Genomic DNA, 13025 nt, shown 5'->3' on the forward strand with positions numbered 1-13025 from the left:
CAGGAAGAGAAGATGGCGCAAGGTCTACAGCTTCACAGTATTTAGCATCTAAGATAGAGCCAAGATGTATATCTGCCTCTTGATTACTAAAACTACTTCATCTACAGTCAGTGAGCACAACTTCTCAACATACTTTTGACATAACCCTTTGGGTAATATTTTAATTAGTTGGCCTGCAACATAAAACTTATATTAACAATAAAAGCCCAGATCCAGTATGACTATAATGATCCGTTAACAGTCTCTGAGTTTCTATCCTATCATGCTGCAGGGAACTCTTCAACCAAACATTTGAGATGATCCACTCTGTTCCTACCCTGTCCTGTTTGACTAATACAAGCCACCTTCTTCTGCACCTATGTCCTTGGCTCGGCATCCTATATCCACTCTCTCCTTGCAAATAGCTCAAGCTCCATTTCCCCTCTCAGGAGTAAACACACCTTGGGCTCTTGCTGTCCAACTTCCTTCTTTTCTCCTGGGATTGAACAACCCTTCTTTTAAAACCCAGCTCCTCTTCCTCAGCCCATTAGAATTTCTAGACAAGTCTGACAATGACTGGGTAATCTCTACCCCAGAGCACAAGACAGGAGTTAGCACTCAAGCAAGGGCAGCCAGAACCATTGCTGAGACAGCGGATAATTCAGACGGTCTAGTCCTCTTCCTGGGTGATTTTTGGCTTCCTACAGCCACATCCTGAGCTGTGTGAAGAAAACAGATGTGAAGTGGGATAGAGATGTGAGGCAGAGAGTGCATGAAGTACAGGAATATCTGGCTTAGGTTTCTCTGAGACACACCTTACCTCTCCCACACTTTTGTCCTGTGAACCAATGACTGCCCCTCAACAACACGAGATAAAGCAGTTTTAATACAGCCCCCGCCATGAGTCTGAAGACTGTGACCATCTTTCCAGTTTCTTTTGTCTGATTTTCTGTGTGTTAGATATGAACTTGTCACCGTCTTTCATAGCTCTGCAGACATAGCTTATTCATCTATTGAACCACTTTCAGAGTCCTTGGAAAAGTGCTAAATAGATAAATCTTTAGCATGTATTAATTATTCCCTTGCTATTAAGCACTTTATATACATATGCTATGTTATATAAACCCCATAGAAACTTCTGAAGTTGGCATTATTACCTCCTCTTTCTCATGCCCTTTTTGTGGTGCTGGAGTTCAAATTCAATGCCTTACCCATGCTAGGCAACTACTCTTCTTATGATCCTCCTGCCTCAGCCTACAGAATAGGTGGAATTACAGATACACACCATTGTGTTTTATAGATGAGTCTCTGCTTTGTAGATGAATAAGCAAAGAGTCATCAAAAGAAAATCTAATTAGTAGATTGTGCACTAATTAATAAAAAGATCAAGGATTTGAACCATATTCACATTCAGACTGCATCCTCTTTCCATTGCACTCACATGGCCTCACATATTACTGTTAATTAATTTACCAGAAGGCATAACTAGTCAAAAACAACCACCTAGCATGTTCATTTCCACTGACCCCAAAGTATATGCTCTTCCATCATTAAAAAAATATTAATAAGTTAATGCATAAATAAATGAGTTATGTGAAAATAGGTCTCTTGAAAAAGTTATAATACAGTTTCTTCAAAATTGCTGCTGGCAAACTGAAGACTAAATGCTGGCACTTCTCTTAAAGTAATGGGTAAAAGGAATGAATATTTAAGATCACTCTGTCAGAACAAGTTGTATACAACTCCCCTGGCAGTGATATTTCAAAATGGCAAAAGGAGATTTGTGAGCACCTGTCAATGTACAACACGCCTACAGCTCTCCACTCACTCAGAGGAATCCCCCCTGTGTCATCCATACACACTAATCGTTATTGAGCACTCCCGTGGCCAGGAGGCAAGAAGAGGAAGCCTTTAGGAGGAAAATAGCTTCCTCTTCAGAGGAAAACCAAGAAGGGCAAGGACGTCAGAGAAGACAATTTATTGACAAAGAACCTGAATGTCACTAGTTCTAGTCCCCATTCAGTCCCATCCTCTGCTCCTCCTCTTCAGATCCTGGCCTGTACTCCTGATCATTGCTCAGTAGGGCAGCAGGGAGCTCCTGGGTAACAAATCAGCCTGTGGAACAACCTTTTCCAGCATTGAGCTATGGAACTTCCATTACAAAGCATCCCTAAATGCCTGTTGGCAGTCTTCCCTTCCTTTCTCATTTTCCTCACTTTACTTGAAGGCCTTCCTACCAGAAAGCCAATGCCCACCATATAGCACACTCTCAGAGGGAGTTGATGACTGCCCCTACGAGGCCAGAAAAATGCCAACAAAGAGGCACACTCCTGGATTGATGTGGTTACAGCAGAGCCCTAGCATCGATCAGATTTAGAGGTAGAGGAATTCCCTGATAGCAAAAGGGAATTCTGTTAACTTGAAGGCTTTAATGAAAGGCAAGCCATATAAAGAATATCATCACCACTGCAGACTCAATAAATACCTCAGGTAAGATCATATATGTGAAAGGACTATGTAAATTTCTAGGAAAATATAAAATAACTTTGGTTCTCAGTATGATTATTACTAAGATAAAGACCTGAGAAGCAGGCCGGATGGACACGCATGCACACATGCACAAGTCTAGAGAGAAGGGATGTGTTAGCTCTACTCATCACTGTGACAAACTACCTAACATAAACAACTCAAGGGAGAAAGGATGTGTTTTGACTCATTGTTTCAAATGTTTGTGTCCGTGGCGACTTGGTCCATGATTTTGGTCACAACCTAATGGTAGTACAAGCTACATGGCAGAGGAACTTCTTCCCCTCATGATAAATATAAAGATGAGACTGAAACAAGAAGGGGCCAAGGACCGGGTATGACCTGCTTCCCTGTGTCCTAAAGTTACTACCACCTCCCAAAATAGAAGCCTGAGACAGCGCCAACACTTCAATACAGTCATCTGTTCAGACATTTCACATTCCAACTGTAATGAGTTTTGAGCAGCAAGAAGAAAAAAAGAAAGTGATTTCAGAGGATGCAACAGAAAGCATAAACCATAAAGATGTTCAGAGGTTAAGGGCCTTGGGTCAGCAACTTCCCCTCATTCAATTAATAAACATTTCCTGAGTGCTGACTGGACCACTGGTCTATAACTTGAGATATAAAGCCAGCTTAGCCAAAGCTAATAGAGAGTGATATCTGCCCTTCATAGAGGACAGAAATTTACATTCTTATTTGAGGAGACTCAATAAACAAAAGATATAACTAAGCCAGCTATGCTAGGTTTAAAATGAGCATAGGAGAACAGAGCAACAGAGATTAAAAGCACAGAGGCTAAGCCATATTTTGAACTTAAATACCAGCCAGAGATAAGAATGAGATCAAATTTCCAGTGGTGATTCTCTAAAACTACATCCCACCATAGGGAAAATAATGAGCATCACTGTGCTGGGATGGATTGCCATAGAATTAGACATATACAAACTTCCTAAGAACATACACTCGATTTCCACATTCCATCTTCACATTTGTTCAAAATTGCTAGCCTGAAGTGTCATCTAATATTTAGGGAAATGGAGAAAGACTCAGGCAGAAGCAAAGCAAAGAGAATTATAAGAGATACAAGAGAAGCCTATGGGACCAAATAGCTTCACACGAGTACCTTGAGAAGACAGATCCAATAGAACTTCAAAGGTTTACTGCATTTTCCATTATGTATGTGGGAGGGGTGTACACATGAGTGCCAGTCCCCATGGGGGCCAGAGGTCAGACGCCCCTGCAGCTACAGTTCCAAAGGTGCCGGGAACTGAACCCATGTCCTCCGTGAGAATAGTAAGCATCTTACCTGCTGAGCCATCTCTCAGGCCCCTCAACAGGACTTTAAACACAACTCCATTTTTTTCCCTCAATAAAGGTTGTGTCTAAGTCAAGAACGGTATATAAGGTCCTTTCTAGAAACAACTTCAGAGAACTGGCAGGTGCACGGTAGAGCACAGCCCAGGGAAGGGGTTGGGTCTCTTCTGGAATGATTAGACATTTCTGCTATGATCTCAAGATCGGGAGGGCAAAGGGGATCATGCAAGCCCTTCATCTACCTTTTCTTCCCTCGGTACTTAGAAAATAATCATAGTGGGTAAATACAGACTGGCCATCTACTAAGTAAAAAGATGGCAGGCCCAGAACAGTGAGGGTCTGTGAGCTGTGGTGATACATACAGTAAAGCCTTTGTAGCCGGCTCGGAGTGACATGCTTGAGCAAAGCCTCTAGTATGTTTGGGTAGAAGCTGAGGAATTGTTTTGAGACCATTTGAACCTTGAGGAAATGCTGTCTGTCTAGAGAATCTGCAATGGGGGCAACATAAGAACATAAGGGCAGCTGTACTGCCCGTGCTCCTAAGCCACTCCTGGCAAACCTGGGGTTCTTACTTCTGATTCTTGCTAGCCATGCTCAAAGGGACTGAGGTCTGTATGGGTCATCTGCTCTCACGGGCAGCAAGGGCAAGATAACTGTGGTATTTGGAACCTTTTCCAACCCCAATTAACCTTGTATGATGTTTGAATAAAGTAACTGGAGTGAGCTAGCTGGGTGTCAGTCTTTTCCAAGAAGACTGAACCCCTCTGCTCCTTTGAGAAGGATTAGCATCTCAGTGAGCCTCTCTCTGTCTGCTGTGGCACCTACCACCAACATCAAACAATACTGAGTATAGAGTTTGGTTTCAGTCCTTAAAGAGTTTATACTGGCCGGGCGTGATGGCGCACGCCTTTAATCCCAACACTCCTGAGGCAGAGGCAGGCGGAGTTCGAGGCCAGCCTGGTCTACAAAGTGAGTTCCAGGACAGCCAGGGCTATACAGAGAAACCCTGAATCGAAAAACAAAACAAAACAAAAGAGTTTATACCGGGACTGGAGAGATGACTCAGCAGTTAAGAGCACTCACTGCTCTTCCAGAGGACCTGAGTTCAAATTCCAGCAACCACATGGTGGCTCACAACCATCTGTAAGGAGATCTGATGCCCTCTTCTGGTGTGTCTGAAGACAGCTACAGTGTACTTATATATAATAAATAAATAAATCTTTAAAAAAACAATAAAAATAAAAATACACTTAAAAAAAAGAGTTTATACCACAGCTAGGAAAAGTGACAAACACTTCAAAGATACATGGCCAGGTTCCTAAGATGACAGCAGAGAACTGAGATGCATGGCATTGCCTCAGGGAGACAGCCAAAAAGAATGAATGGGGAACAGGGTGCTGAACCAGGCTTTAGGAATGTGCACTCTTGACGTAGCCGGAAAAAGCAAAGACTGAGCCTGGGGGGGGTGGAGACATAGTGGGTGCAGGGATGAGGGGGAGATAAGCACAGACTCCAACAGAGCATCTGCACAGGCATCGGGTCACAGAGGCTCCTGTCAGTCAGGGGAGTTAGACAAACACACCCAGGAGAAGAGATGACAGGTGAAGATGATGAAGATGGAGAGAAGTGACATGGAAAGGGGGAGATGCAGGTAGGGGGTAGAGATGATGGAAGAGAGAGATGGGGAGATAAAGATGGAGATGGGAGAGATGGAGATGATGGTGATGAAGAGGGAGAGGGAGGGAGGGAAGGAAGGAGAGCAGAGGAGCTTCATAAACAGGTTTATTATTAGGAATTATTAATGTGATTGTAGATGCTAAGAAGTCCCAAGGTGTACTGTTAGGAAGATGGAAGAAAAGTAATAATATAAGTTCCCATTTGGGCCTAAACCTTAAAGCAGAAGACCTAAACCCGAACTCAATGGGAGGGAAGGAATACACAAGCAACCACAGGCACCCCAGTAAGAGAGAACAAGCCCGTGCTGCCTCAACCTTCTTTTCTTTCTAAGTGACTGAGCCCCACCTACATCAAGGAGAGCAATCTGCATTACTAAACCTACCAACTCTGAATTTAACACTCTCAAGGACACACCCAGGATGAGTACTGGACACCCTGGCGTTGCCTAAGGAAGCTGGCATGTCATACAAGTCATCACACCTTGAACTGAGTCATTACCCACCGGACAATGAGGGCCATGTCTGGAAACAGGAGCAAAGATACACATTAGCAAATTAAGCTGACCTTGATATGGAAGTGGAGATGAGGAGGAAAGCTAACCAGGAAGTAAGACAAAAACTACATATAATTATCTGTGCAAGAAGATGCTGCAACCGACGATGAACAACAAACATTTCTATGTTCTCCTCCTAGGAGGAACTCTGAAAGGAGATTAGGATGTGGGGTCATTACTCGGGTTGCGCTGCATCGCTGCATCGTAGCATGTTGTGCTTTGTTGTGTTCCACTGCATTGCAGTGTAGTGCACATATTTTGAGATAGGGTCTTGCTATGAAGCCACCTGGCCTTGAACTTGCTCCTCCTGCCTCAGTCTTCAATGCTAGGATTACAGTATACATTGCACTTCCAGGTCTCCATAGTTTAGTGTGATATCAGGATCTGCATGCAGAACTATAAGGAAGAACTAGAAAGGAGAGCCCAGGATTCCAAAGGTCAGCAATAAAGATGTAAATTTAGGAAGAAAGTCTAGGAGAGTGAGAGCTGACTCGGCCTGACAGAGACTTGAGGACCAGGGGGAGGAGCCGGGCAGGCTGAGTCAGCAAACACTGCCACCCATAATCAGTCTATGACTCACTGTGAAGGAATGACCACTCCTTGGTGACTCTCCAGTCCTAAAACTAGTCAAGAGAGAGAATTATGTTAAGGGGAAAAAAGGATGGGCCGACTCAACCACGTCTCAACTGCTAGTCGTCGATTCTTTCTATCCAAAGCAACAGTTCAAAAGAGCCATGCCACGTCCTAGGCAGTCAAATGTCCAAGGAGCAACGTCAGAGGAAAACTCATATAGCTGACAGGAAACAAACATTACCAATTGAGTTTGGGCTTTGAGTTCAGATTTTTGGCTTACGGTGGGGAGAAGATGGGCAGTGGGTCTCACATGTGGCCCAGGCTAGCCCACTATGTAGCCCAGGCTGGCCTCAAACTTGCAGCAATTATTTTGCCCTAGAGTCTCCTGTGCCAGATTATAGATATGGCCACCACAGCTGGCATCAAAGCCAATCAAAGCCTGGCATGGCAGTGCCCACCTGTAAACCTAGCACTTGGGAGGTGAATACAGGAGATTCAGGGGTTCAAGGTTAGCCTTAGTTACATAACATGTTTGAGGCCAACCTGGGTTCACAGGAGGCCCTGTCTCAAAAAAGAAAAAAAGAAGTGAGAAGAAACATTTAGTAAATATGCAGAAAACACAAAAAGTTTTCTGTTAAGTGATCTTCAAACAATATATTTTAAAATTTAACAAATCACTGTATTATGAATGTATGTATACATATGTGTAGCTATAGAGTATTGTATATACATGTACCTATATATATGTACAGATATAGGGTATGTACTTTTGGAGATCTATATATATAAATATATTCTCTCATACTCATTACAACACACTGCCAAGAAAATAAATCTAAAATAATAAAACCCACACAAACAAAACCAAAGATCCCCATTTTGAGAAATAAAATATACATCTTCAATAGAATTAGAGCTGAACTAAATTAAAATATTAATCAACTCCCTTTAGATTTGTTTTTATGTTATGTGTATGAGAGGTTTGCCTGTATATATGTGTATACACTATATGTGTATGTGTACCTGGTACCCGAAATGGTAGAAGTGGCTTTGGAGGCCTTGGAACTGGAGTTACAGATGACTGTGAACTAACATGTGGGTTCTTGAACTGAACCAAGGTTCACTGGAAGAACAGTATGTGTGCCTAACCACTGAGCCATCTCTTCTGCCCTTAATCGCCTATTCATGATGGTCAATAAAAAACTTTCCACAAGAAAACCCCGGAATGTTCACACTCCTCCCATTTCACATTTTACACACAAACACCATAGAGAGAGAGAGAGAGAGAGAGAGAGAGAGAGAGAGAGAGAGAGAGAGAATATGAATCCCTGATACTTTCTGCAAGCCCAAATATCCTATCATGGATCCATGGCCAAGAAGTGAACTCTAACAATATAGAGAGAGGAGCCAAAGTGCAGCCCCTTGGCGTTCTGCAAACCCTACTGGATCTCGCTCAACTCCTTAATGCCATGTCCTAGTAAAATGTCCTGAAGAAAATGTTGATAAAAGAAAACCTGTGCTTTATAAAAGCTAATTTACAGATCATTCAACTGCAGAGTAACTTTATGCTTGTTATCCGCTACTTACTCCTCTTTGGGCAAAACACTAAAACCAAAAGAACCTGAAATGTAAGAAAATGAGGTGAACCCCATCTAAGAGCTCTGTGCTACGGTGGCCTCCCCTGCCCTCAGCCTTGTACAGAAAAAAGAAAAGTGTTAATGTCACTAAACATTGAAGGGACACTATTGGAGGTATAAATAAAGTTGACATTTTCATATCGGTGTCTCTTCCATAAACTTTTCCTACAGAAAGCACACACATATGCTGTAAAAAATTACAAGGTGATTCCATGGAAGACATAGGAAACCAGCAGGATTCCCAAGAATAGGAAGCTGTTCAAACAGCCCACGATACAGCTGCTCAATACTGTCCTGAACAGCGATGCAAAAAGACACAAGGCTCCCTACAAGCACGACCATGGAAACCCTTTTAAGATGCATTGTCAAGCCGGGCAGTGGTGGCACATATCTTTAATCCCAGCATTTAGGAGGCAGAGGCAGGCGGATTTCTGGGTTCCAGGCCAGCCTGGTCTACAAAGTGAGTTCCAGGACAGCCAGGGCTACACAGAGAAACCCTGTCTCGAAAAAACAAAACAAACAAAAAAAAACAGAACAAAAGAAAAAAGCATACACATAGAATAAGGTATTATATAATATCATAAAATGCATAGCCAAGTTCAGCAGACTCTTGCCTAAATTTACCTCTTTACCCTAAAGTATATTTTCCTCTACTACAAAACTCTCTAAAAGACTCCTCAACCTACAGCTATTTCTTCTTATAGTTACTCCAGTGCTTCTAGAGGACATAATTATTGCTACATTGGGTTGGACTTGGAGTTTCTGTTGTGGGGTTTTTCCCAGTGATTCTGTTTGGAGGTGTGTGTGGGGTGTATGTGTGTGGTGTGTGTGTGGTGTGTGTGTGTGTGGTGTGGTGTGGTGTGGTGTGTGTGGTGTGTGTGTGTGTGTGGTGTGTGTGTCTGTGTGTGTGTGGTGTGATGTGTGTGGTGTGTGTGGTATGTGTGGTGTGTGTGTGTATATGTGTGTGTAGGGTGTGTGTATGTGTGTGGTGTCCGTGTGTGTGTGTAGTGTGTGTGTGTATGTATGTGTGTGGTGTCTGTGTGTGTGTGGTGTATGTGTGTGTTTATGTGTGTGTAGTGTGTGTGTGTTTATGTGTGTGGTGTCTGTGTGTGTGTGTAGTGTGTGTCTGTGTGTGGTGTCTGTGTGTGTGTGTGTGTGTGTGTGTGTGTGTGTGTATGTACATATTCCGGGTATCCCATCTCCACAGAAGTTCTCATTTGGTTAACAAGGATAAGATCTGGGGCTGGCCACAGATGGCTCAGAGGCTAAGGAAGCTTGAAGAGTGAGCCTAATGAGCTGCGTTCCTACACTGAGATCCATGTAAAGGCAGACAGAGAGAATCAACTCCACAAGCATTGCCCTCTGACTTCCACACACGTACCAGGGCACTAATGCATTCTCTGGCCCTCACTTTTACTCTCTCACACTCAAATAAATAAGTACATTTTGATAAATTCTCGTATTGGGCTGGGGAGATAATTTGATCAGCAACGCGCTTGCTCTAAGCAAGAAAGGCCAGAAATAGTGTCAGTGAACCTGCAATCCCAGTGCAGGAGGTGGAGACAGGAAATCCCCTCAGAATTGCGTTCCTACAAGATCCTGTGTCAAAAAATAAGGTGAAGGATACTGAGAAGAACACCAAACATTGTCCTCTGGTTTCCAAAACACACACACACACAGACACACAGACACACACACACACACACACACACACACACACACACCTTCTAAAAAAATAAAATAAAATCCATTTAACACTCAAAAACTTCATGAATTGTAACAGAAAAAAATCAAAGTCTGCCCCATAAGTCAAAAATCTTAAATTCAAGTCTCAGTGCACTATTATTCCCAGAACCTGGGTATGTCCTAAACATGTCTCTTTTACAACTCCGAGCCTCCTCTGCTTTCCTCCAGTATGGTCTAGGTACAATGTTCTTACTGAAAGGTATTCACATTACACAGCTTAAATGTGGCCACCTGAAAGCACTTGTCATTCGTGACACCGTAGAAAGGTTTGTCTCTGTTAGTGTTTTAGCCAAGAGATCCATAAACAAGTTCCTTGGAGTTCTGCTCACTCTTCCAGCACCATTCCTCTACTAACCATGGCTTGGAGTTCAGCGAGAATAAAGATGAAGTAGCTGTAAACTGAGTGTCAAAGCCAGAGCCCGAGGGTCTGCCCTTTGGACAGGCCTGTGGACAAGTGCACAGAGAGTGAAGCTCAAGTTTCTATGCAGAGATCAGAGATGGTCAGTTTGTAATATTTCCACACAGGAGGGATATTCTTCATCAAATTCTCCTCTTAAAAGTAACAGAGGATGTCACTGGGGAGTAGAGGGCCTCCCTAGCAAGCATGAGGCACTGACTTCAGAACCTTGTAGAAAGAAAAAAGCAGCACCAAGCTCACAGTTTTGCTCCCCGGTTTCTCTGTTCACCCCCACCTTACTACATACATTTGTGCATTCGTTTCTTGGTTTATAGCTATTGACTCTTAAGAGTCCTGCTAGGGGAAGAACTCCGCAGAAAGAGCTCTGAACCAAACTTAGGAGGTACAGAACCATCCAGCAATTAGAAGCAAGAAAAAGCTAGCTGGGGAGGTGAGCCTAAATGACTACAGCACTCTCTACCATTCTAGATCCACTTGAGCAATGCCAGCCTCTCGTGCCCCTTCCTCCCATGTCATTTAATCCTACTCCTAAAACTGTAAGACAAACGACATACGAGACCTCAAACTTAACTCTTAACTTGGATCAAAGCAAAGATGGACAAAATTCTTATCCGTGTCATGAGAAAGGATGTGTTGGTGATTCACAGAAATCAGTCTCTACCTGAGAAATAAAGCCAACCTGTCTGCCATATTGGACCGAATCTCTCACTCAGTTTCTGTCCCAAGAAGACCACTGACATTATCCAAATGAGGACATGGGCTGGGGTCCATTAGGTCCAGGCAGCTTCACACCAGGTGCACAAGAGAGGTCAGGCAGGTACATTAAGGACGGGAAATCTTCCCCTTGCTAATCAACAGGATAAAGGTGATTAAGCAGGAATTATTTTTCAATGACCTATATAATTTCATCAGAGCTGCTATGGCTATTAGCTGAAAGCAGCTGACTTCCTAATGAGATGAACTTGATAGCAGGGCCATCCCAGAGCAGCCCACAGAGTAGTAGGCCCGATCTAAAGAAAGCAACAATTGGTCTGCCATATCCCCCGCCCTCCCCCTTCCTCCTCCTGAGAACAGCCTGTCTTCTTTTGGAGCTCTTTTCTCTTAGAGGAGGGGAGGTGGTACTCCCTGTGCCTGGATGGCTAAGGCTGCAATAACCTGTAGAATGGTTGACAGCTGATCTGTCAAGTACAGGAAGCTAAAGCCACCCTGGGCTAATTCTCAGCACCCACTCACAGGAGTCCCAAAACTCCAAGCAAACACAGTAGCTGTCACCACCAATAACACCTCATCCACCCGAGCCTGAAATAAAACAATAGCTAGCTAACCTCACAGGAGTGGGGTTAACAAGGCAGCTTTGTTGAAACCAGGGAAAACAAGCACACGCACACGCGCACATACATACACACACACTGATAACCATAACTCAAATTGTTTCATCAGAGAATTTATGAAATTGAGCAACAGTCACCCAACAATAAATGCCTCATAGCAGGAAAGTGCTGCAAGCCCAGTGGCACCGCCTCTGTCTCCGATGTATGCCAGGAAAGGTTTGGAGGGGAAGACAGATCCAGATCTCACCGTCTCTGCCAATTATTCCTGGGGGACCCAGGCGCTGCGACCCAAGAGACCGAGAAAAGAGGTGGAGAGCCTGATGACATCTTCCTCCGTCAAAACAAGCTGGCCCTCTTCTCCCAGGGTCGGTCCTGAGTAACGTCGCCTGCAGGAGCCCCCAGCGTCCCGAGCAGTCGCAGGGCTTTAGGCTGGAACCTTCCCAGCTGTCCTGCCAGTCCTCTCTCCAAAACCTGCTCCTGCCACCCAGCAGGATGCAGGAAGGAGGTTCTCGGGACAGTCTCTTCCTCCTCCAACACCCTAAAATAAAATAAAAGCAATCCTTCAAGCACAGATTTCTTACCTGCGTGCGGCCGCGGATCCTCCCGCCACGCGGTGTCCCCTCGACAGTCAGAAAGTTTGTGCTGCGGTCCGGGGTGCGGGGAAACAACCGAGCCGCCAGCGCACAGGGCACAACAGAGGACTGAGCCGGCTCCTCCGGGCCTAACACCCAACTCCAGGCGCCGGGGCAGCTGCCCTCGGGCGTCTGGGCGCGGTGACCTCCAACCCTGGCTTCGACTCAGTCTGAGGATCCGGGGACAAATCACCCAGCTAGAGAAGGTCGAGGCACAACTTTTCTCCAGCGCCTCAGCGGGTGACGGAGCTTCGCAGGTCTCGGGCTGGTCCCCGCCCCACAGCCTGCACCCTCCGAGGAGTCTGGGCAGGGAGGTGGCAGGGGCGGGGCCCAACCTGCCGGGCGACTCAGGGGCCCCGCCCCCCAGGGCCTCCACCGCCTCCGACCCCGCCCCCAGCAAGCCCCGCCCTGCCGCCCAGACCCGCCTCCGCCAGGTGCTCCGGAGACTCGGATTGCGCGCACTACAGCGCGCACCGGTTTCCTAGGTGAAGGGGGCGGAGCCTCTGCGAGAAAGTTTCCACCGAAACTTGAACTGGAGCTCTGTGGAGGACGCCTCGCCCTTGGGGGCTCGCCTCTCTGGCGAACTTCTTCTCTCTTCCCGCGCCACGCCTGACAGGCAGGCACGCACGGCTGGTTTCT

General features: G+C 45.1%; 1 protein-coding gene across 1 annotated transcript in view; it reads right to left on the reverse strand.

Moving 5' to 3' along the window:
* The window catches only part of Fam160a1 (family with sequence similarity 160 member A1), a 224331-nt gene extending 211639 nt beyond the window's left edge, over window positions 1-12692 (reverse strand). Inside the window, exon 1 of the mRNA XM_029537207.1 lies at window positions 12336-12692. The gene's annotated coding sequence lies outside the window, so the exon portion shown is untranslated. The remainder of the gene's footprint in view (window positions 1-12335) is intronic.
* Between the last annotated feature and the right edge of the window lie 333 nt (window positions 12693-13025).

The sequence above is a fragment of the Mus pahari genome, chromosome 4 (assembly GCF_900095145.1).
Source record: "Mus pahari chromosome 4, PAHARI_EIJ_v1.1, whole genome shotgun sequence".
NCBI classification, from domain to species: domain Eukaryota; kingdom Metazoa; phylum Chordata; class Mammalia; order Rodentia; family Muridae; genus Mus; species Mus pahari.